Source organism: Mus caroli, chromosome 2 (assembly GCF_900094665.2).
Source record: "Mus caroli chromosome 2, CAROLI_EIJ_v1.1, whole genome shotgun sequence".
Classification (NCBI taxonomy): Eukaryota; Metazoa; Chordata; class Mammalia; order Rodentia; family Muridae; genus Mus; species Mus caroli.
In genome coordinates this window covers 139420111-139446299 of record NC_034571.1, presented here as the reverse complement: position 1 = coordinate 139446299, position 26189 = coordinate 139420111, and the positions used below count along the sequence as shown (strand labels likewise).

The following is a 26189-nucleotide window of genomic DNA, read 5'->3' as shown; positions in this document are numbered from 1 at the left end:
GTGGGTAGGGAAGTGGGGGGCGCTATGGGGGACTTTTGGGATAGTATTGGAAATGTAATTGAGGAAATTATGTAATAAAAATATTAAAAAAAAAAAAAAAAAAAAAAGAAAAAAATAGCTTTAAAGTAAGCTCAGAAGGTTCTTTAGCCTACCATGAGAGTCCAAGAGCAAAAAGATGGGTAGACACATGGAGGTGTCCTCAAGCCTCTTCCTCCACAGCAGGAGTCCATGTCAAATATGTGTCACAGCAGGGGACATGAGGGCAGTGGCAGTCCACGGGATTGCTTTGTACCCAGCCTTGTGAGATGCATGAGTCTATTTTAAAACACAGTATACTTATATTTTAAAAGACTACTCAAATGCATATATTAAAAATTAAATTTTGCTTTCAGCCGCCACAGCCATCTTCCAGTAACTCGCCAAAATGATGAACACAAAGGAAAAGAGGAGAGGCACTGGGTATATGTTCTCTGGGCCTTTTAGGAAACATGGCGTTGTTCCTTTGGCCACATACATGCGAATCTACAAGAAGGGTGATACTGTAGACATCAAGGAAATGGGCACTGCTCAAAAAGGAATGCCCTTATGTAAGTGCTACCACGGCAAAACTCGAAAAGTCTATAATGTCACACAGCATGCCGTGGGCATCGATGTAAACAAGCAAGTTAAGGACAAAATCCTGGCCGCGAGGATCAATGTGCGGATTGAGCACATCAAGCACTCGAAGAGCAGAGGCAGCTTCCTGAAGCGGGTGAAGGAGAACGACCAGAAGAAAAAGGAAGCCAAAGAGAAGGGCACCTGGGTTCAGCTGAAGCGTCAGCCTGCGTCACCCAGAGAAGCCCACTTTGTGATGACTAATGGAAAAAAGCCAGAGCTGCTGAAATCCATTCCATAGGAATTCAAGGCCTAACGTACAAAAGGAAATAAAGTACCAAGATTACAAAAATAAATAAATTTGGGGGATCTGGGATCATGACTTAATCTCTAATGTGCCTACATGCCTTCATGTATAAGCATGAAGACCTGAATTTGGATTTCCAGCACCCACATAAAAGTTGGGTCCGGTGGTTCCCTCTATAACACCTGGACGAGGGGTGGCAGATGGGTTAGATGTAAAGAGAGGTGGACCTCTTGGAATTAATTGGCCAGGCAGCTAAGTTCAATGAGATACCCCGTCTCAACAAATAAAAGAGCAAGTTGTCTCATAGGATTAAGGCAGTTGCTGCCAATCATGAGCCCATATGATGGGAGGACAGAGTGGGCTCCCAGAAGCTGGCCCCTCATCTCCCCCTGTGCACTGTGGCATGTGAATATCCCCTTAATACAAAGAAATAGGTAAACATAAATAAATAATGGGGATTATCATAAAGAAAGACATTCGATGTTAATTTCTGGTACACACACACACACACACTCAACACACAGTCAAATACATAAATAAAATTGTTTTAAAGAGAAGAGAATTTAAGCATACAAAAAAAAGGGACAATTTTTCAAAACTCTTCCCCAGAGAGATCCAGCCAACTGTTTGATATTCATTTGTCCTCTTTTCTAGACACAATTAAGCCTAAACAGGAGCTCATTAAATCATATTTTAAAAATCTCCTCCCCTCAGAGGACAATATCCTTGTCAATACATGTGAGCAGGCTCGGAAACCTTGTCATGAGGACCATATTAACAATGGCTGAGCAGAGCTGTTTGGAGCATTAAATGCTTAGAGACGATGAATGTGGAATCACTATGCAAATTATAAAGCAAGATAAGTACTGTTGGTTATAGCTATAATTATGGTTTAAAAATATAGAAAATTTGATCAGAAGCCAAAGTGCTTGATTAAGCTTCATACTCCACGATCAGCAGATATCTCATTCCTCACACCCAGGGATCGCAGGAACCATGGTCAGAGCTGGAGTGCTTTCAATACACCTGAAGCACGGCGCACCGTGCCTTATTATGTAAAGCCAGGAGAAACGTCTCAGCAGATGTTCCAGATAATGGCAGTTTGTCATGGATATTATCTCCTCTGTCTGGAAACGTGTACTCATGTTTATAGAAGCCCCTCTCCACTTCCATGAACTGTATAATGGTGGAAATGATTCTTTAAAGTTCAGCTGCTGAACTACATTGGGTCGACAGGAAAGAAAAACAGAACGGAAGCTTTAGGCTGACTTGCCCACTCGTGGGGGATGGGCGCACAGAGCAGGGTGTGACCTGGCCCAGAAATGTGTCCTTCCATCTCCAAGAACCCATGTTTCCCAACCCCTAAAACAGTATAAACAGACTTCCTGTCCACATTTGTTATATAGAGAAGACATAGTAGGCTATTAGACTATTAAAGCATTTTTATTAAATGTTGATAATTTCAATATATTTATGTGAAAGAGATGCCAGAAGACAGCGACCTTTATCTCTCATGTTATTGCATTCTCTTTCAGCTAAAGAAATGACAAGCATTCAGTCCTGACACTTCATCTGAACCTGAATGTCCTGTGCTACTTACGCATGTCTCTGCCCAGTGGCATCCAGGACAGGTAGTGCTGTAACCAGCCTAGAACTGAATCAAGTTTCTGCAAGCTTCACCACAAGAGGCCTTGAGCACATTGCTTGATATCCCGACATTGTCTCCTTATCCGTAAAAAACGGAGGCAATAGTAGACAAGTCAGAGCTTTGCTATAAATATACCCTGGGGGGGTTGGGTATCGTAAAACTCCTAACACAGTTGTCTGCTTAGGTTTTTTTTTTTTTTTTCCAATTTTTTTATTAGGTATTTTCTTCATTTACATTTCAAATGCTATCCCAAAAGTCCCCCATACCCTCCTCCCCCCCAACTCCACTACCCACCCACTCCTAGTTTTAAGTGATCAATTAACCGTATTTAGTTTCACTACAGGACTCTTCCACACCTTCCTAATCTCTCTCACTAACAAAATCACCCCACTCCATGGATATTGCCAGAGGAATTATATCAAATGTAGGTATCAGTTATAATGACAGACAAGCATTTGCAACAGAAAAGAGTAACAGAGGCCTGGAATTAGTGTCAATGTCCTGATACACTGTATTCAAACTTTCTCTGAAGACTGTCATGAGGTTTAAATCAAAGGAGTTCAGATAGCAAATTGTTTTTATGTTAACCAAATTAACTAAAATGAAAGAAGCAGAAACAAATAAAGGGTTTGCACATCTGAGAATAGAATGTCCTTTTTTTTCAATTAGATACTTCCTTTATTTACATTTCAAATTTTATCCCCTTTCCTGGTTTCCCCTCTGAAAACTCTCTATCCCCTTCCCCCTCCCCGTGGTCACCAATCCACCTGCTCCCACTTCCTGACCCTGGCATTCTCCTATACTGGGGCATTTAACCTTCACAGGACCAAGGGCCTCTCCTCCCATTGATGACCGACTAGGCCATCCTATGCTACACATGCAGCTGGAGCCATGAGTCACACCATGTGTACTATTTGGTTGGTGGTTTAGTCTCTGGGAGCTCTGAGGGTACTGGTTAGTTCATATTGTTCTTATGGGGCTGCAAACGCCTTCAGATCCTTGGGTCCTTTCTCTAGCTCCTCCATTGGGGACCTTGTGCTCAGTCCAAAGGTAGGCTGTGAGCATCTACCTCTGTATTTGTCAGGCACTGGTAGAGCCTCTCAGGAGACAGCTATAACAGACTTCTGTCAGCAAGCACTTGTTGGCATTCACAAAGTGTCTGGGTTTGGTGATTGTATATGGAATGAATCCCCAGGTGGGGCAGTCTCTAGATGATCATTCCTTCAGTCTCTGCTCCACACTTTGTCTCTGTAACTCCTTCCATGGGTATTTTGTTCTCCCTTCTAAGAAGGATCAAAGTATCCACACTTTGGTCTTCCTTATTCTTGAGCTTCATATGGTCTGTGAATTGTATCTTGGGTATTCCGAGCTTCTGGGCTAATATCCACTTATCAGTGAGTGAGTATCATGTGTGTTCTTTTGTGATTGGGTTACCTNACTCAGGATGATATCCTCCAGATCNANNCATTTGCCTAAGAATTTTATACATTCATTGTTTTTAATAGCTGAGTAGTACTCCATTGTGTAAATGTAACTCATTTTCTGTATCCATTCCTCTGTTGAGGGACATCTGGGTTCTTTCCAGCTCCTGGCTATTATAAATAAGGCTGCTGTGAACACAGTGGAGCATGTGTCCTCATTACATGTTGGAGCATCTTCTGGGTATATGCCCAGGAGTGGTATTAGTGGGTCCTCAGTTAGTACTATGTCCAATTTTCTGAGGAATTGACAAATTTCCAGAGTGGTTGTACAAGCTTGCAATCCCACCAACAATGCAGGAGTGTTCCTCTTTCTCCACATCCTTGCCAGCAATTGCTGTCACCTGAGTTTTTTATCTTGGCCATTGTTCAAAACTCAAGTCCAAGTGAATCAAGGACCTCCACATAAAACCAGATACACTGAAACTAGTAGAAGAGAAAGTGGGGAAGAGCCTCCAGCACTTGGGCACAGGGAAAAGTTCCTGAACAGAACACCAATAGCTTAAGCTCTAAGGTCAAGAATTGACAAGTGGGATCTCATAAAATTGCAAAGCTTCTGTAAGGCAAAGAACATTGTCAATAGGACAAAATAGCAACCAACATATTGGGGAAAGAACTTTACTGAGCTGGAGAGATGGCTCGTGGATAAAAGCACTGACTGTTCTTCTAGAGGCCCCGAGTTCAATTCCCAGCAACCACATGGTAGCTCAAAACCATCCACAATGGGACCTGATACCCTCTTCTGGTGTGTCTGAAGAGAGGGATGGTGTACTCATATATATAAGATAAATAAATAAAAAATATGAAGTCACTTTAGAAAAAAAGGAACTTTACCAGTCCTACATCTGATAGAGGGCTAATATCCAAAATATACAAAGAACTAAAAAAAAAAAAAAAATAGACTCCAGAGAATCAAATAACCCTATTAAAAATGGGGTACAGAGCTAAACAAGGAATTCTCAACTAAGGAATACCAAATGGCTAAGAAGCACCTAAAGAAATGTTCAACATCCTTAGTCATCAGGGAAATGCAAATCAAAACAACCCTGAGATTCCACCTCACACCAGTTCAAATGGTTAAGATCAAAAACTCAGATGGAACAAACTTTTGCCTCTAACTTATCAGGTGGCCTTGGGCGAATCAGGTCTTTGTCTCTTTACTTGCAACATGATAGTGTCTCTCTATCCAGGCCTATATTCAGCACTTTCCTGGAGGTCTTAGACAATGCAATGAGATAAGAAAAGGGAAAAACCATGACCAAAATACATTGTATGAAAAGCAAGTTTTTAATAAGAAAAAAAAATAAGCCAAAGGGTAAAGGAATATAAAGTGCTACTCACAATACCCTTGGAGACGTGGCCTTCTGCTAGACCATGGTTGACTTACCACCAGTCACAAGCTTAAAGGAAGACTGAGTCTCCCTATCCTAGTACCCATCCATTGCTAACAGTTTCTCAGTTAGGTGTAGGACATTGTACCTGGCTCCCTTCTCCCATGGATGGATTTAATCTCCTGTGTACCATCACAACCACAATGAGTTTCTATGTACAACTTCCCTGGCGTGTCTGGAAAACCATTTCCTTGTAGCCACCTGTCACCTCTCCCTCTTACATTCTTTTTTTTAAATTTATTTATTATATGTAAGTACACTGTAGCTGTCTCCAGACACTCCAGAAGAGAGCATCAGATTTCGTTACAGATGGTTGTGAGCCACCATGTGGTTGCTGGGATTTGAACTCAGGACCTTTGAAAGAGTAGAGCCATCTCACCAGCCCCCCTCTTATATTCTTTCTGCTCCCTTTTGTACAGTGATATCTGAACCTTGGAAGGGGGAACTGTGACATAGATGTCCCTGAGGGTCTGAGCACTCTGCCATTCTTACTCTCTGCATGTTGACAGGTTATGCATCTCTGGTGGACAGTACACCGTACATAGGGAGCATTAGTGCTCAGTTTCCTTGGCGGACTTCCTGGAATGGGAGAAAAAAATTGGAAGTCAGTTCTCCAGAATCATGGAATCAAGCAGTAATGCTCAGTGCCCAACGCCAACTCTGGACGGTCAACTACACTAGCTAGCATAGAGGTTGCTAGCCACGAGACGCTATTTACATTTAAATAATTAAAGTAAGCCACAATTTAAATTCAGTCCCACAGTTTCACAAGGCACACTTCACTGAACAATGTCGCAAGGTGCTGGAGGGTGGTTGGCATGGCAGATAGAGAAGAGGAGGGCAATCTTCACCCGCACCTATGTGCTATAGAACAATTGATTTAAAGCCATGTTGGGAATGGGCTGGGTGTAACTCAGTGATAGAGCACATGGTTAGCAATGCATGAACACTGCCATCTTCAGCAATGAATAAAATAGAACTCGTGTGGGAAACGTACCTTCTAGCTTTTACTTGGGAAAATGTCTGCATCCTTATGGGAAGCAAAAGCCTGTGTTCTCTAGGAAGGGGTAAGCAGGAGAATGCAGGAGTGAGTGTCAGAAGCTCCTTCGGAGGTTACCATTTCACACAGTAAATGGCATACTCCGATGCAGTTCATGTGTCTGCCTTTTCAATTTAAGAAATGTAGAATGGGATTGGAGAAATGGCTCAGTGGTTAAGAGCACTGGATGCTCTACCAGAAGACCAGGGTTCACTTCCCAGTGTCCACATGACAGTTCACACCTTCCTGTCACTTCAGTTCCAGAGAATCTGATCCCCTCTTCTAGCTTCCATGGGTACCAAGCACAGACATGTGGTACACAGACATGAGTGCAGATAAAAATAGCCATACACGTAAAGTAAAATAGAGATAAGTTGTATATTAACATTTTCAGAACTCACTTCTATGAGAAGAAAATAATGCACTTAAATACATTTTTGGGAGGTTGAGGATGTGACTTGGTGCAGGAGTAATAAGGTACCTATGTGCACAAACCCTGGCTTCAAGCCTGACCCTCCCCCCCACGCAAATAAAACCAAAAGTCCTTTCTATCACTTATCAGTACCAGCTGGGATGGCATGACAGGTGGCAGCTGTGCCCTTTAGAGAGAGCCGTGGCGCTTGACTGTGTCACGTTCATATCCTGGTCTGAAGTCATTACATAGCCAGTGTGTTCGTAGCTCAGTAAGATGTCCGTACTTAGTTTTTCTATTACTGTTATCAATGGGGATCAAAACAGACAGATGCATTTACTGGTTTCCCGCTAACGATAATAAAAAGAAACAGTTTATAAAATCAGATTATATGAAAAATTGCCTAATGATAATAATTTATAAGCTCATTGGGGAATAATGATGTATTCAAGAGTTGTCGTATGATGAAAGAAAGAGAATATGAAAGATTCTCTCTGTGAAGAGTGACTACAGATGAATTGCACTAAGATACAATTCTTTGATAAGGGACAATAAGAACCTCTAGAACTCTTAATAATACACTACTCAGGGTGAATTGAGGATTGCAATAAAAGCCCATAAATTAAAAAGTTCTCATATGATTTCTGATAAAAGACATGCCAAGGTGAAATAAAGAATCATCAGAATCAACTGATATCCACCTAAAGCCTGGTCGGCTGCGAAATGGACATTCTAGGAAAGTGTAAAATACTTCTTAAGCTTGGTTTTAAGACATGGGCTTCACTGCTTAGAAGTCTGTGGCCAGTGAAGAGAATTCAGTGTGATTCTAATTATTCTCTTCCATGTTGAGTTCTGGAAACATGGAAGATAGTGTCTATGTAATTGTATGATTTTTGCAGGGTGACTTCAATAATCGACCCCTCCCCCTTTTTTACACCCAATAAAACCAGGGCACAAATGAAAAGCATCCAGGCCTGGGAGATGCTAAGTACCTTGTGGTTCAAGTGTTTATCAAGTTCTGGGTCTACACTTAAGGACAGATGGCTAAATATAACCATAGAGGAGTTACCACTCTACAAACATACTGGAGCAACACCACACAACATGGCAGCCAATAGGATAAAGTGAACTCAAGAATTCCCATGTGGAAATGGGAAATGGAAAAGGAAGAAGGAAATATTCCCTGTTTCTTAAGGCCTGTCACATTAAAGAGGGGAAGGGAGACAGGGAATGGAAGTAATACAATAATACATGAGCAGGAGCACGAGAATCCAATACTAATAGGCTATGTGTCTCTATTATGGTTGAATATGAAATGCTTCCTTGCGGTCCAATCACGTGCTTGAACTGTTTTCTCCTCGGGTAGTGGTGATGTTTGGGGAGGTTGTCCAACCTTTAACAGGTAAAGCCCTGCTGGAGGAAGTGGGCCACTGGGAGGTGGGCCTTAGGGGTTAGAACCTAGCCCCACTTCTGGCAGAGCATCTCTCTTCATCTGTCCTGTTCCTGTCCATCTCTCTAGATGTGACCTGTCATGCTAGCTGCCCCCCACCGATGCCTTCCCTACTGTAAGGAACTGCACTTCTTGAGCCATGAGCTAGAATAAACCTTTCCTTCTTTAGGTTGCTTTTATTCGGTGTTTGGTGGCAGCTATGAGAAAAGTAAAAAATACAATCTGTATGTGCATATTTGTGAATATAAATGTCAAGAAAACATACAGATACTAAATTGGACACTGAAGTGTAACAGCAGGTGCCTCAGAGAAGGGATTCAAGTGGGATGGAGGGGTGTCAGGTGGGAGGTTGCTTTTTTTTCTGAACACATCTTCATTGTCTTATTTGTTCTCTGGTGATATGTTATTGAATGATTTGTAGATCAGGTAAATATCTTAAGAAGAGTCTACAAAATACACACAAAATAGTTGTTTGTATTTCCGAACAATGTGACGCTCTTAAAGACATAACATCTTTAATGCAAATTAGTTTGGATAAAAGATATAAATGCCAGTCTTCTATATGCAATAGCTTCCTATTGGTAGTCAGACCAGGCACAGGAGACTGTGGTGTACAGTCCTGAGAGCAATTGGAAGGCAGCAGGGGGTGCTTCCTGGATGTGCTGGCTATGTTTTTGTCACTTGACACAAACTAGTCACCTGGGAGGAGGGAACTTGAGTTGAGAAATTACCTCCATTAGATTAGCCTTTGGTCATATCCAGGGAGCATCTTATCGGTTAGGGATTGATGTGAGAGGATCCTGCTCACTGGAGGTACCTACCCTGGCTAGGTGGTACTAGGTTGTATAAGAAAGCAAACTGAGCAAGCTATGGAGAACGAGCCAGTAAGGACTGTTCCTCCATAGTCTGTGACTCCGTTCCCACCTCCCAGCAGGTTCCAGTGTTGGCTTCCCTTCATGATGTACTGTCCTTTGAAAGTGTAAGATGAAGTAAGTCCTTTCTTTACAAAGTTGCTGTGGTCAGTGTTTTATCACAGCAAGAGAGAAGGTAGCTTCAACCCTGTGACAGCTCAGGTGACTGTGACATTTCACCCCAAATGTCAGTGAGACTCTGCTGTCCAAAAGAGTTTGTACACCAAGTAAGATATTGTAAGAAATCTATAAACCAGGATGGAATGGGTTTTCTTAAGGTTTATTTATTTATAAATGCATAAGTGCTCTGTCTGTATGTACATCTGCACACCAGAAAACAGTATCAGATCCCATTATAGATGGTTGTGAGCCACCATATAGTTGCTGGGAATTGAACTCATGACTCCTGGAAGATCAGTCAGTGCTCTTTACCACTGAGCCATCTCTCCAGCCCCATGGACTATTCAGTCTTGATTGTCAACATCATGCAATTTAGGATCACTTTGGAGACGTGCCTCATGACATATCTGTGAGGGAATTTTCAGAGAGAATTAATGACTTGGGAAGACCCACCATGATTTTTGACAGGGCTATTCTATGGGCTGGTGTCCCATGCTGAATAAAAAGGAGAACTAACAGAACACCGGTAGTCACCTGTCTCTGCTTCCTGAAAACTCGTTTCATGCTCCCACCATTATGCTTTCCTGCCATGGGGCAGCATGCTGACATAACTGTGAGCTGAAAAGAACCCTCCTTCTATAACCTGCTTTGGTCACAGCAATGAGAACCTCAGCACTATTGTCATTTTGAGCTGGCAAAGCCTGTTCTGGATTGGAGGGTATCTTACAACATCTGTGGCCTCTGCCACTAGATATCAAGGTCTTGCCTTCTCCACTTATGACATGGATACAGATATGAAATGTCTCCAGACATTTTCAAATGTCTCCTGAGGACAAAGTCACCCTTGGTTCAAAAGCACTTTCCTATGTTATTACATCAGGAAAAGTTGACACAGGCCATCTTCACAGCACCTTCTGAGAAGATACCTGTTGCAACTGGGGGTAGAAAGTCTTAAGCAAAGAGGGGCAGGAAGCAGTTGTGATGTAGAAAGAGACTTAATCCAAAGGAAGGGGTCTGAAAAAAGCCATGTGGAATTCTACTATCTCAAAACACACAAAATATATAATTGCCAGAATAGCAGAATTCATTAGATATGAAAGAAGAAAGGAGAATACTAGGAGTTGGCTGATTAATCAGGGAGGAGAAAGAAAAGGAGACAGAGGTTGGGTTAACCAAATCGAGAGAGAGAGAGAGAGAGAGAGAGAGAGAGAGAGAGATCTTACTAGTTAGTAAACATTTCAAAATATAGCTATTAAAAATAGTTTGAACGGAATTATCTTGCATGGTTAGACAGTGTCACTTTGAGAAATCATGAGTTGTTAAATGAAAATCACAATACAAAATATGTTGCCTAGTTTTAAGCCAACTTGATACAAGCTAGAGTCCTTTGGGAAGGGGGACTCTCAATTGGGAAAATAACTCCAAAACATTATCCTATATGTAAGTCTTGTAGGACATTTCCTGATTAATATTGATGTGGGAGGACCCAAGTCACTGTGAGTGGAGTCAACCCTGCGCTGACTGTCTTGAGTTGTATAAGAAAGCAAGCTGAACAAGCCATAAGGAGCAAGCCAGTAAGCAGCATTCTTCCATGGCCTCTGTGTCAGTCCCTGACTCTAGATTCTTGCCTCGAGACCCTGCCTTGACTTCCCTCAGTGATGGGACATAGTGTGAGGGTGTATGGTAGATAAACCCTTTCTCCCCAAGTTGCTTTTAGTCATGGTGCTTTATCAAAGCAATGTAAACCCTACCTAAGATAAGAGAGATGGAATACTTAACTATGACTTAAGTCCTCAGGGAGGCCCAGTGGTCTCCAAATCAATACAGGCTATTGTCATTGCCCTTAGCTACATACTGTAAGAGCATAGTAAAATATTACTGCTGAAGACACCACACACTTTGGCTGCAGGACAAAAGAAAATAAATCTCAAACCAAGCAAAGAACTTTCTATCTGATGGTTAGCTTTCATGGTGTCAGAACGTGCTATGGAGGCTACAGGGGGAGAAAAGACACCAATGCTCTTATAAAACACTGCATGTCACAAAAATGATCTGCCAGACAAGATCTGCCCATTGGTACAGTAGTATCACAATTGTTAAGTAACTTACTTTTCTATGCTTGGATTTGAGCTGCTTCACAAGAGGGATTTCATGCTTTCTGTTTTTGAGAGATTTATACATATAAGAAATGAAATATGGTCATATAAATCCATTCTTCTCATCCTCCAACTCTTGCAACATCACCTCAAACACCATATTCTTCCAACTTCATTTCCTTCTCCTCCTCTTTCTCGTTCCCTCTCTTACCCTTCTTCTCCTCTTCTTCCTCCACCCCCTCCTCTTTCTAAAGGCTACTTAGTCTAATTCATACATATTGATATGCATGAATGTGGGGCGTCCATTGGAACACTGGAAACTACCAATGGTTACATCCTAAAAAAGGAATGATTCTCTCTCCCCAGCAGTTACCACCTCAGAAGGTCTAGATAGAGGAAAATAAGAAAGAAAAGCAGTAAAGGCTATGTGCTGAGGAACTGAATTGTTCTGGGTTCAGATATTATTTATGTTACTTTTCCCAGGTACATGACTTAGGAAATTTAATCTTTGGTCATCTGAATTATCATTATCACTCGTAGCTGCAAGAAAGTCTGGAAAGTGTCACTTGGTTATCTGTTCAGCAGTAAATTTGAGGTTTGCTTTTACAGGGGAAAAAAAAAAGGCAAGACTATCTGAGCAGTCCAGGGAGCCTATCCAGCCATTTGAACCACAGGGTGCATTTTCTTGAATACACACTGGCCTTGGGGAATAACTCCACAGAAAGACTATCTCGATTTCTTGAAAAACAAAAACAAAACAAAACATCTAGCCTTTTACTCCACTCTGTTGACTCTTCAGGTTTGCACTCCTAGTGCTCTGGCGCTATTCCAAACCATAGACTAGAACCTCTTATGCTGAGCAGCCAACAGTGACTTAGGAACAAGCCTGGGGCCTCCATTTTGAACAGCCTTCCCCCTGTGTCTTACTTTCTCTTCTCTGAGATGCAAAAACAAACAAACAAACAAACAAACAACAGCATCAGCAACAGCAACAGCATCAGCATCAGCAACAGCAACAGCAACAGCAACAGCAACAGCAACAACAGCATCAGCAACAGCAACCTCCTCTGTGCTTCACTCGGAATGTAACCAGGGGCTGTTACACCTTGCCTAAGCCCAGTGTTTTGACAATGCAGCTGTACTACACCTGTTTCTGGAAGCAAAAAGTGCAACAGAAGAGAGCGAGAGATCCTGTTAACACTAGGTGACAGTGTGTGACATTTCCTGGGTCATCCACCCATGGCTGCCTTTAAGAACGGAACTGTACTTGGGGGAGATCCCAGCTCCTCCTTCTTCTGTGGGGCTCTTCTGGAAATGTGGAAAGACAAAAAAATTGCTTCTGTGAGAGGCAAAGGATTAAATATAAGGATTCCAAATCTTTTCAGCCCTGGCAACAACCATGTCAGCTCATGGAAGATGAAGTCAGGGAAGGAAGATGATTTATTATGAGCTGTTGCAGAATATATTATGCATGGTAGAGGCATGGAAAGGTCTTTGATATGTATCTGAAAGAGCTTCAAACCCATAAAAGAGATAAATTTTGTACGAAGAGTGTCACCGAGAGGCCCGGAAGAATCTCCAACATATCTTCATATCACAGGGAATAATGAAGGGTTGCTCCATGCACACAATCCGGGCATTAATTTCACTTAAAGAGGCCGTCATTAGCATATTGATGCACCAACTTCCCGTTATGAGCCTCTTGTGCTGTTGGGAAACAGAAGAGACTCTGTGTCAAGGCCCAAGAGACATGCTTTCTTGATTGATGGTTTCATCTTCTGATCTGATTGATCTCAGTTTCTTTCCTTCTCAGCATCCCAAGCCACAGTCTGAATACAACAAACTGCTTCTGGCTTTTCTCTTAACTCCCACTTTCTAACCAGCATCTAAGAACACTGCTTTTGTAGCCATGGACATGAGTGTGTTTGTGTTAGCTTCATCCTCCTCTCCGGGCTTGTTCAAGAGTTTGCAGGCAGTCTGTCTGCTTCTGTCCGGTGTTCCTCTTCTGGCCAGGCTTCAGGTAAGAGCTCTCCAGAGCCAAGCATGATTCTCTGGCACAGAGCCGGTTACTGCACCAACAAAATATTTGTCAAGAATGCTCCTCGTTGAATTATGGTTTCCGGCTCCAGGCGGCTGCTACTGCTTAAATTAGGCTGTACCTAATTATGGTTTTATTTGCTTTTCTAAAGAGATATCCGAGTGTGCAGAGACTTGTATACAAAACAATAATAACAATAATAGCAATGATAACAGTAAAGTGTCTCTCTAAACAGCTGCAATTAAGGCATCCATTGTTAATTGCATTAATTAACCTCCCGAGTGAAGCAGCTGGTGAGGTTTCCACAACAAGAAGAAAAGGATGGTTTCCAGAAGTCCTGGCTAAACAGCCTGCTGGCGAGATGACCTCTCGACCGCCAGCTTCCTGTACTTCCCAATGCATTTCTACTAAGCTGCCAGTCACTTAGGAATGGGGACTTCACCACAATCACCCAGAACAGGTACCCCAACATGCCCAAAACTCTTGCAGGTTATAAAAGCCTAGCATGAAGACTGCAGCTCATTGAGAAATGAGAACCAGATCTATGAGATGCCAATCACAGAAATGCCAACAGTACCGTGAGGGCACTGGTTCAGCCTGGTGCTTAGGTCTCCACCCCTTGCCGAGTCCGGAGAGCAGGTCCTTCCCACCTCGGTCAAGGCGTGGTATCTTGCCTTGGAAAAACAAAGCAAGAGGCCTTGGTGAGAAAGTGTGCACACACCTGTCTGTTTCCAAGGGCATTTTCCAAAGATGTGCAGTTAATATCACAACCTCACAAGCTCTGGAATATCCATCTGTGATCGTCTCGGTTCATATTTGAAGAAAGCAATAAGACAAGGAGCCAATTGCTCCTTCTAAAGGGATTGGCTCAGTCTTCTGCCTATCTACTCAGTCTATAAGCTAGTGAGGATATAGCCACTGCATCCAGATTGAGAGAAAGAGTGAGGTCCTATGGATCACCTGTAGTGTTAGTAATTAGTGGATCCATAATGCATCACTTAGCTTCTTACATGACCTGCCTTTCTCTCAAGTGAGCTTGCAGCCAGCATTGTTTATGCTTAAAGCAGATATAAAATGGAATACTACTAAGCTCTAAAGAAAAACACGGTCACAAAATCTTCATAGAAATGGATGCATTTTGAATGTATAATTAGTAAAGTCATAAATCTTAGAATGAAAAAAAACTCCACATGGTCTCCCTCATATTCAGAACTTGGCCAATGATATATGTATATATTTGGTACAGTACAACATGTAGAAAAGATGACGACAAGAGAGGTTAAATATTAGTTATTAGTAGGTGGGGAAAGACTGAGTGTAGTTCATGGACCTGAGTTATATAAGAGGATATAAAGCTAAATGTTTTTTTAGTTCTAACTCTGCTATCGATTGTTCAGGTTTGGTAGTAAATAGTGCATAAAAATACAACCTACAGTGTAAGTGTAAAATCCAACACAGCATCAGAATGCCTAGTCTAACTGCACTAAGATAGGAGGCTTTGCATCTGGTTAATATTAGTGAATAGTGTTTTTTTTTATTTTCAAGTTCCTTTTTTTATATAATAAAATTTTAAAAGGAGGAGGAAGAAGGAGGAGGAGGAGGAGGAGGAAATTTGTTCCTAATGCCATAGAAATTTCCCATCCTGCTTTAGTCTGCTAGGTGAATAAACTCAGCCACATCTAAGCCAGGCTCTGAAGTCTCGAGGGGTACAAGCTTTAGGGTCAACTGTTGGTGCTCAGTGAGTCCAGGTGATTACCTCAGTTTCCTCCCTCACCTTTAAACCACTGGGCAGCACAGCCCGAACTCCTCCAGATCCCCGAAATGGTTAAGTCGGTAAGACTGCACACCGAAAGCTCCTAAGCCCACACCTAATCCACACTGTGTATAAAACACACATTGTTATCCCCACCCCCCACCCCCAAAATGTGAAGTTTAAGTGCCCTTCACCGAGTACCCTCGTCATTCGGAAGACACTCTGTAATGTTTAAGAGTGCCTGGCTGCTAATCTTTAAAATCTCTTTTGCTCTCAGCTCACATCACCAGCTGCATAAAAAGTGTCCTTTCTTGTGTCCCCAATGCTTCAGGTCACATTGCTTGTCCACATAAAAGCCCATTCGAGAATCATTATAACCCAAGCAGCTTTCAGACCAGCGGCACATCCCCTTGGAAGGGTCCCGAGGAGGCCACAGAGAAGTGCCCCAAGGCCTTGTTCTCCTCCTGGGGTCAAAGATCCACCTGCGATAATTAGCCAGATTGGCGACAGACCCGACCGTTGTTGGTGTCTCCACAAAACCCTTCAACGTGCCACAGGAAAAAGTGTCGCTGACTTCTGCTCCCTAGTCGAAAAGCCACCTCAGAGCTTCGTGGAAAACTCCACTCATTAGCTGATTTCCACAGAAAACGACGCCTCAAAAGGCTGTTGACAACCGCGGTAGCCATGGTGCGAACCTACCCTTATCTTTCATTACCCAGCTTTTATTAGAGAAAGAAAAATAGAGGCCTTTGTTTTCACAGACATAACCACCCAGAAAGCTTTTCTACCAGAGGCACAAGATAAAGACAAAACCCTAACACACTTATTGCAAGGCGGTTGATACACTTGAAAGTGCAAAAGCAGTCATCCTGCTCTGTCTGTGTGAAGTCACAGCTTCCTTGTTACTGCCACCAAGCAGTCTCTATTAGCTATAGGAGAGAGTTAGGCAGCGCCAGGTTTTTAAAAAAAAAAAAAAAAAGCATATATTCATTGAAAGCCAATCTTATGCTATCCTGATCTAACTGACACAAGATTCCGATTCATCCAAAACCTCGGTTATTTTCCTAAGGCAGAAATTTATTTGTATTTTATATTTTTAGCAGATAGAGCAGGGTGCAGCGGCACATATCTGTAATACGGAGCATTCAGGAGGCTAAGGCAGGAGGATATCTAGTTTGAGACCACCTTGGCTACATGGCAAGTCCAAGGCTAGCCTACTCTTTACAGCACGACTTTATCAGAAAGTCTGGGGAGGAGTAAAGAGAAAAGGGGAGAAGAGAGGAGGGGAAAAGGGGGAAACGGAAGGGAGGGGAGGACAGACAGGCTATCTGTCAAATATGGTAACTGACATAAACAGATGCAACTGGACAAACAGGTAGATTGCCTGAGCCAATGCCCAGCTTCTTGCCAAGATTCAAGTCGGCAGGAGTATCTAACAACATGGCAAGCATGTGCTCACATTACTCCTGCTTTATGAATGACACACTGTTTAAGGTCTTTGATTTTCACTAGCCATCTATATGTTAAAAGGTCATGTGTTTCAGAGAAAAAAAATATTCATTTCCAATTTTCTCATTAAAAATCAATCTAGGGTCCCAATAGCGTTATCGAAGGGTGGGTCACAGTAGGAGTAATGCTAAGGCCAACCTGCAGGCTTGCAGGTCCAAGCAAGAATCAGCCTTCTGGGAGGAGCCACTGTCCCATCAGAGTCACCACCTGACCTCCCACATCCGGCCGCCCTGCCAGGCCTTTAGGGAATAACCACTTTGGAAAGCTGGGAGTGGTGAATAGTTTATTGGGAAAAGAGTGTTCCACAGTCAACACTGCAATTGTCATTCCCTGTGGATTCTGACTGTCCATTAAAATGTATTTCTAACCTCCATGTCCATACAGTCAGGATTTCCCCAGGAGCCATCCACCCAATGTTAGCCAGCCTTCTGCTACTATGATAAATACCCAAGAAAAGCACCGTAAGGAAAGGTTTGAGCTGGCTCAGGATTTTGGAGAATTCAGAACCTGAAACTGTATCTTGTGTCTGTGGTGAGTGTCTCATGGATGGGAATGTGTGCTAGAGGAAGAGCCAACTATGTAACTTCCCCCATGAGCTCCCTTCTCATAAAGACTTCACCATCTCTCAGTGACAACACAGGCTAGAAACTAAGTCTAGAGCACATGATTTGGGGGGCACAGTTCAAGTCCAACTGTAACATTAGATCAAGAAGAAAGGGGGTACAACTGCCTAAGGAGGAGTGGAAGCCAGCTCACACTAAAAAGGAGCAGGAAGTTTGGGGAAACACTAGGACAGCCATTGTTGGCAAATACAATCAACCCTTCTTGATGGCGGCATTCAAATGTGTTAAGACTGCCCCAGATGCACCATGTGGCAGAGTTGGTGGCCTACCTGCTGTAAGTAGATGACTCTATGTCATAACAGAATGGAGTCCTTGATCCCTGTAGCCCGAGGCCAAACTCTAGCCCTTCATGGGTCACTTCTTCCAGCTTTTTTTTCTCTTTTTTTAATATTTAAGATGGTGAATGGGTGGAAAGTTGAAGAGATTCATTGACATTTTCCATACCTTCTTCAGGTATCACTAAGGAAATGCTTGATTGCAATTATTGAACCTTCAATAACTTCAAAAGTGCAGTAACCTCAGCTTTAGCAAGCAGTCATAGGCTTATCATGGCACAGAAGTAAGCCACTGGTATGTGCTCTGCAGAGAGCAGAAATCCCTGCACATATGGGCTATCTCCAACCACTGCCTGTTCTACCTCTCCTTTCCAGCCAAGAAATAAATGTTTGAGTGATCTGAGTTCTGTTGAGTTATTGTTTTGGTATGCTTATTTGTTGTTTGATTGTTTGCTTGCTTTTCAACTGACCAAGGATTGAAATCAAATAGATCTTAAATTTTGTTTCTTCATTTCCATTCCAAATATGACGAGAAGACTTTATCAGTGGACCCAACAGACAACCTTAATATTGAAGACCCTTACCCAAATGCTCGGAGCCAGAGATGATCAGATTTGAGAGTTTAGAGCAATGGTTCTCAGCCTTCCTAGTGCTGCTGGGACCCTTTAGTGGTTTACAGTTCCGTATGTTGTGGTGACCCTCAACCATAAAACTATTGTGTTGCTACTTCATAACTGCAATTTTGATACTGTTATGAGTCATGATGTGAATTTCTGATATGAGATCCTGTGGAGTGCATGACCCACAGGTTGAGAACCTCTGCTTTAGATTATTTGCATAGATATCATGAAATATGGTTAATGGTGGGGCCCAAGTGTAAACATAAAACATATGTTTCATGTACAGCTACCTGGAGCTTGAAGGTAACTTTATATAAGATTTTTAGTTCCAACATGCTCTGGAGATGACCAATCTGTGAGATCATTGTGGAAATCTCCACTGGGGCTTCATGTCAGGGGCAAAAAGTTTGGAATTTTGGAACATGTAGACTTTGGATTTTCAATTTAAGGATGCTCTGACTATATAAAATGAAGATTCTAGAAAAACATCTTCAGTGTGGATATATAACAGGGATCTGTTTCAGTGTTAATTTTCTTTAAAATATGCTGAGATTTAATGATCAAGATTTTAAGAGAAATGAAGAGACACAGGGAGGTGCTTGCTAGTGCAGCCTCTGGATACAAGGCCAGGTATTCATTGTTCATCAGTCAGGTACCATGCTGGGCTGCAGGGCTTTGAGACAGTGAAGTTGCTCAGACAGGGTGCTATCCTCTCCATGGTTGTGAAAGGGGAAATAGAAGAGACCCTGGCTACCCAATAGACAGGTGCCAACAAGAGGTGCAGGGCACATTTCTGGTTGTTCATGGGACTGAAGGTAGCTTTGTTTCCATTGCTGGGTCTAAGCCAAGTATTCTGAACACAGGAGGGAAAGTCACATAAGTGTCGGCCATGTTTGGAAGCATGGCTTCATGTTGGCTGCTTGATGAGTGAGCCACATAAGGAGGTGGGAGAAGATCATGTGGACAACAGGCTGGAAAACAGAGCAGCAGAGATGCCAAAGGCACACAGCACCCAGGCTCCTGCAGTATTCTCTGCAGCTGGATAATGTTCCTCTGCAGTGGTTCTTATACACTAGTATCCAGAAGAAGACAACACAGCAGAGAAGGAAGATAAAAAGAGACCGTGAGGTTAGCAGCACATATCCAAAGTGTGGAGAGCTTGGTGAGGAGGGGACAAGAAAAGTGGCACTACTGCAAAATAGCACCAGAGGAGCCTCAAGCCCGCAGCAAGCTGCATCTAGCATTGATGGAAGAAGCCCCCATCTGGGAGACAGTGCAGCGAGTGAGGCTCCTTGCTTGTATTTAGCTGAAACCATACTACAATAACATTTTAAAATAACTCTCTGAGATTCCATTTTTGTTTCATTTACATCCTTGGTAAATAACATAATACATGGTGGCTCCAGTCTTAGAGAAGTGAACCATCACCAGTAGAAACTGCCAAGTCATGTAGAAAGGGACCCTGCAACTGAGTTGGAATTCTACTACTGGGGAGTACCTGTACTAGAGATCTGTCTTCTTGTTTGTGCACATATAAATGATCTTGTGTAGAGTCCAAAAGGACCACTGAGATTGGGGGTCTCCATAAAGAACTGTGTAGCTGGAAGCCAGAAAGGGGGTGGGGACTTTACTTACATCCGTTCAGTCATTCTCTTTCAATTTTGAGCCACACAAAAGTGTTGTTTTTCCTAATTAAAAATCAAAACAAAAGCTCCAGACTACAGGTAAAAGCAACTCTTCCATTTCCCAACACCCCACCCCCACCCCCTGGCCAACTTGGTCCTCAGTTCACAAAGCGTCCTGTTTCTATCCCTTCTCATTTTCACAAGACTTTGCATTTCAGCCTTAAGTTCCTGGCTTGAGTGTTTTTCTGGAGAAAAACACCTCATGTGAACAAAGTCGCACATGCAAGGAGTTCCCATGATGGGCAAATAAGGAAACCAATCCAAATGTCCCCCAGAGGAAGGCAAATCAAATGAATCCGCTGGGTTGTCTTATTCTTATTAGTGACTCAAGTCACCTGGGAAGAGGGAACTTCAACTGAGGAATTGCCTCCATCTGATTGGCTTGGGACTATCTGTGAGGTGTTTTGTTAATTAATGATTAATGTGGGAAGTCCTAGCCCACTGGAGGTGGGGCCACCCCTGGGCAGGTGGTCCTGGGTTCTATAGGAAAGCAGGCCAAGCAAGCCACGGAGAGCAAGCCAGTAAGCAGCATTCCTCCATCTCCTCTGATTCAGTTCCTGTCTCCTGGTTCCTGCCTTGAGTTCATGTTTTGGCTTTGTTCAGTGATGGATCATAACCTTTAAATCCTAATAAACCCTTTCTTACCCCCAAAATTATTTCTGTCAGTGTTTGGTCACAATAACAGAGAGTAAGCTAGAATACTAACTTATTTCCACTATATCCAACTAAGACGATTGGATTCCTTTTATACATTAAAACCTTGTATCTATTACTATACATTGCACATATAAATATGTTACAAATATGAATATATAGTCTATAGAAAATATGTATACTATAAATTAATTAGTCTGATACATTATACTTATAGCATTTATAGTTATACAATCAAATCTTATTGCATATGTCAAATATATATTTTATGTAACATTTTTAAAGTACCTTTACATTTGCAAATATTATATGTATATATATGTATATTTGTGTATGTATATGTACTCTACTACCAGGCATGATGACATATATATACCCTTAATCCCAATCCCAGTGCTTGGGAGGCAGAGGCAGGCAGATAACTGAGTTTAAGGCCAACTTGGTCTATGGGCAATTTCCAGGCCAACCAGAGCTACATAGAGAGATCCTGTCTCAATATGTATCATACATACATATATACATACATACAAAAATATCTTTAAAAATGGTTAAATATAAGACATGTTTCATATGTATGGATGAAGTATATATGTGTCTACATATCTACTTTTCTATCTACACATACAGAAATGAATACGTATGTAATAGATACATTAGTCATTTGTAAATGCATAGAAGACTTGTGGAAGCATCGTATAGTCAGGTAGAAAGATAGACAAGAGAGAAGGAAATGTGTAGCAGCTTGACCTCTAAATACTATAGGATAAAAATTGAAGTACTCTCTTGGTGCAGGCACGACATGCATCTGCCGCTAGAGGGCGCAGGAGATTGACAAATCATTCCCAGGGGCAGATGCTTCTCCCAGCTGGATGTCCAACTCTGGCTTGTGTGGAGGAAGCCTGCAGCACCAGAGGGCCTCTCCAGACTATTGGGAACCTGCATCACTAATCTGACCTCTGTCCCCGGACCTCATATTCGAGTCTGCAGATGCTGTTCCCATGCAGAATACAGAGGCAGTCACTGCGCAGAGCCTGATTTCAAGAAGACCGCCTGAGAAATTTGTGTGGGCCTTTGTGGGTCCTCAGTGACAACAGAGAAAAGGCTGGGCCTCTGCAGCTGGCAGAAAAAGACTGGATTTCTGAAGAGTCCCAAGTTCATCTTGAAAAGGTAGTAACACTGTCTCTGGTCCCTGGCTCTAGCCCCCAACTGTCAGACCTGAGGTATGTCCTGTCTCTACAGACATGTGCTCAAAATTCTCCCTAGCCTCTTGTTCTGTTCACTTCTCTTTCTCCTTTGCATTGCAAGGGAAAACTTTTTAAGGACGCGAATAAGTTTATGCTCTACGTTATTCATTTTAAGATAAAACAGCAATTATTGCATAGGTTTTTTGTTTGTTTGTTTGGTTGGTTGTTGTTGTTGTTTGTCTCCTATGTGATTCTGAGCCACGCGTGGTGATATCATCTGTGCTCCAGCTACCCAGAAGACTGAAGCTGGAGATGGCTGGAGCCTGAGTTCAAGGCTAGCTGAAGAGTACAGCAAGTTATACCAAAAGCAAACCAAACCATGATATTCTGCTGGCTGGAAATCTGATCGCCATTACTCCTAACAGAATTTCCTGCTAGAGCAGGGATTCTTCATCGGCCTGTACCAGGTCACTGGGCACGTTTTAAGCACTGTTACTGCCTGAACCCCATGGACAGATTCTGCTGGAACTGGTCTGGGCTGTAGTCGGGGAATTGGGTCCTTTGGTTCTGATGAAGCCAGTGTTGCGAACTGCTCTCTGGTGACCTGTAAAGGGAAACCCCCATGTTCTGTGGCATTCCCTATAAAGCATAGAATCCGCTTACATTGGAAACCAGCTGCACCAGAGTCTCCGAGGCCCTGGTATCTGTATTCTGTCCCCAATGGACAACTTCTAAGCAAGTTTAAATGAAGCTTTTAAGAAGTTTCTGAAGTAGACCGATCCAGAAGGCAAGGGTGTAGGGGAAATAACCTTTTCACGACTTCTCCCGGAAACCAAAATTTTAGATTTCTTTAAAGGCAAAAGATTTTCCTGTCTACAAAGTTATTTCTGACTTTTTTCAAAGGCTCCCATGTTATTATTTTGTTTTGGAGGTAGACTCTCACTCTGTGATCTAGGTTGGCTTTGGATGACTCCTGATTCTCCTGCCTCCGCTTCCCACGGACTGTGACAATAAGATGTTTACCACCAAGCCAGGTTCCCTCCTTGTTTTGTAATTCTTGGGTTTCTCTTTTAGTATTCATTGCCATCGTCCATCTAGCAGAGAGCAGTTGTGAGGGTGCCTGTGGAAATCTGAGCGGCAACTGTCCCAGATCGCCAAGCAGAGGCAGAGGTTTGTGGGTTTGCTGCGCATCATAACCGCACGTGCATATGGGATAGGGTGGAAGTTTGTTGTGCATACACATTGGACATGCTGAAGTTAGATCATTAGCATTTAGTCATTTTCTATAGTAAGTACACTCAAAATCCCCTCTTCTAACTGCTTTGAGAGATACTGCATGCCATATAACTGTGTTCCCTTTCCTGTGTCCTGGAACACTGAGACGAACCCCACCCACTGAACAGCTCACAGAGTCCTGGGAGCTGTACTTTCAAAGGGCCTTAAATAATAATATTATCATCTGCTGAAGTTTTAACATGCTTGATCTCTTACACAAACAAGCACAACTGACTCACAACCTGGATTTTAAAGTCAAATTATTATGTAAGATTACACAAGTTCACAAAAGCATGTAATATACTTTGAGCATACTCCCCTCCATACTCCACCCACTATCCTTCTCCTTCTCCCCCCACCCCCACCCACTAATTCCCCAGACAGTTTCATTATCAGTTTCTGATCATCAATACCTATGTGGATTTATATACCTATGAAATCTTGCACCCACAAAAGAAGAAAGCATGCATTGTTTTTGTTTTGTTTTACTTACCAGAGACGTCTCCCCAGTTAATTTGCAACTTGGTCCCAGCTTTTCATTCTCTTACCAAACAAGCACATCTTTAGGAACCTGACAACCTGCAAGGCTCTTCAGCAGAGACACTGGGCTCCAGATAAGCCTATGACAAGAGAGCCTCATGCTGTGTTGATCAAGCTCCACTCTACTGCATAAGAAAGCCCCTGGGCCTCTCACACCAGCTCCCTCTTTCTGAACAACAGCACCAGCCCTGCATTTGGCCAAAGCCCTCACAAGATGATGGAGTTCCCTGACCCTCCAGCCAGCTCTCCTTGTCCTCCCACCCAGGGAGGTTCAGCCCTTTGGCACAGAAGCAGTAAAGGCCATTCATGCTTTAGTGACGCCAGCTTCCTCCGAATCCATTCTGCCCCTTGGCATCTGACACCCCTACAATGGGCAGAACTGCAGGAGAAAAAAGGTTGACTGCCAAGCAGGGAAGACTGCCAGGTCTTGTCCAGGCATACCCAAAGAGGGCTATCTCCAGTGTCCTGGCATTACAAGGTCCTGTTTTATGCTTTTAATGGTTTTGCAAGCAGAATTAACAACTGATTGACACAGTAGTGTAAATATATCAAATCACACGTTGCGGGTGTATAATTGTAATGTTGAATTCATAATGTGAATGTACTATACAGATGTGTGCAGATGTGTGTACCCATCTCTCTAGAGGTGTAGCTCCAACTCTGTATTCATATAATCGTGTCCATGAATAGACAGTCTGTCTCACCAACCCAACAACTGCTCAAATAAACGAGTCCACCTTCTCTGCTTCCTGATGCATATCACCACATTCCTAACATGTCTCGCTGCATTTCTGCAACAAATTCTGGAGTCTCATCCCTAAGGCTCCATTAACCTATCCAAGAAATGGATATCAAAAATTAGCATAGTTATATGTGGCAGAAAGTGAGGCCTTGATGCAAAGATTTCCCAGAATGCCTGTCAGCTCCCATGGATAAATACTGGTGATAACCTGCGTGGGCCAGAATTAGGCCTTAGACCTGGGACCCGATTTCAGAAAAGCAAGTCACCTTGATTCATTTCAGGTGGTTCTCAACCTGTGACAGCCTCAGATCCCACATCTGGTCTCCGGTCTGCCCAGCAGGTCTGGCTAATTTTATTTACCCTGTCCATGCAGAACAAAAGGAGCACCATGAAAACAGGGTTCAGTTTTGCTTTATTTCATCTCATTTCATGGATCCTTGGGTTTCAGCGCTGATTCCCTATACCAGGCACATGGAAGGCCACATTTAATTTTGCTGGTGTGCCCCAAAGCCCCTGGTTTCCAATGGGTGCTTAATTATGACTGGAATGAAACAATTTATTAAAATTAAAATTTGACTATGCAGTGGTAAACTTCATCACTGTGCATTGAACACCCACTGCACACCCAACTTGGGCTAACTACCTGACATACAGTTGTTGCATTGGCTCTTCCTGACAACTCCAGGGAGCAAAGAGCCATGAAGCAAACTCACCTGACAATTAAGGAAACTTGGGGTTCAGAGAATCCAAGAAAGTGGCAAAGAACTACACAGCCCATTAAATGGTTCATGATTTATAACTGGAGGCAGCCTGGCTTCCAAAGTAAAGGAGGGTTTTGTAATGTGACTTTCTAATTCAGTGTTCTATTTTTTTTTAAACTGTAGTCTAAATAGTGTCCTGAGTTTTATAATTATAAATATTATAATTTTAAGCTGTTACAGTTTTGTAACACAAAGCTACATGGAACTGTGTGCATGAATGTAATTTTTTTCAATTGCCCTTTTATGTAATAATGTTGTACTTGTACAAATTTCTCAAAATAATTAAGTGAAAAATCAGGCCCATCTTCTAGGATCTCATTCAGAAAACCAAGGAAGATGTATTCTTTGGTTTGTCTTATGAAGCTGTCATGAGTTTGATAACAAAATCTGTAGTCAGAAGGAGGAAAATTATAAATGCAAAGCCAGGTACACACTCACAATCTCAACAATCTCAGGGCTCATTCAGGTGGATCCCAAGTTCCAGGTCAGCAGGGACAATACAGTGACACACTGTCTCAAAATAAATGAGGCCAGAAAGATGCCTCCTCAGTTAAAGGCATCTTTTTTTTACAAATCTGATGACCTGAGTTTGATCCTGAGACTTCATAGTGAAAAGAGAGAACCTGAAACTTGACCTCTCACTTCTACCCATGCACAGAGGCACACGATTTCCCATACATTACACACACCATCATCACTACCATGATCGTCAATAAAATTTGAAATTTAAACTGAACTGTATTTTTAAAAGATAAATAAAATGAAGGGAAAAGGGGGCTGGAAATGATTTAGTGGATAAAAGCACTGACTGCTCTTCCACAGGACATGGGGTCAATTCCCAGCACCCACACGGCAGCTCATAACTATCTGTAACTCCCAATCCAGGGTTCTGACACCCTCATGTGTCTTGGAAGAGCGAGAGTGCTCCTAACCACTAAGTATGGCCTCAGCCCTTTCATAGTAAAATCTTAAACGCTCTCTTTTGGAAGTCAGAATGAAGACAAAGATGTCCACAATAACCATTTCTCTCCAACATTTGCAGTGGGGTTTTCATCCAATACAAGAACACAAGAAAAATCCACAT

At 42.5% G+C, this 26189-nt stretch overlaps 2 pseudogenes; one reads left to right on the top strand and one right to left on the bottom strand.

Annotated features, from left to right (window-relative positions):
• Nucleotides 1-23601, bottom strand: part of LOC110289602 — a 32880-nt pseudogene extending 9279 nt beyond the window's left edge.
• On the top strand, nucleotides 425-895 carry LOC110289601 (annotated as a pseudogene).
• Nucleotides 23602-26189: the final 2588 nt, after the last annotated feature.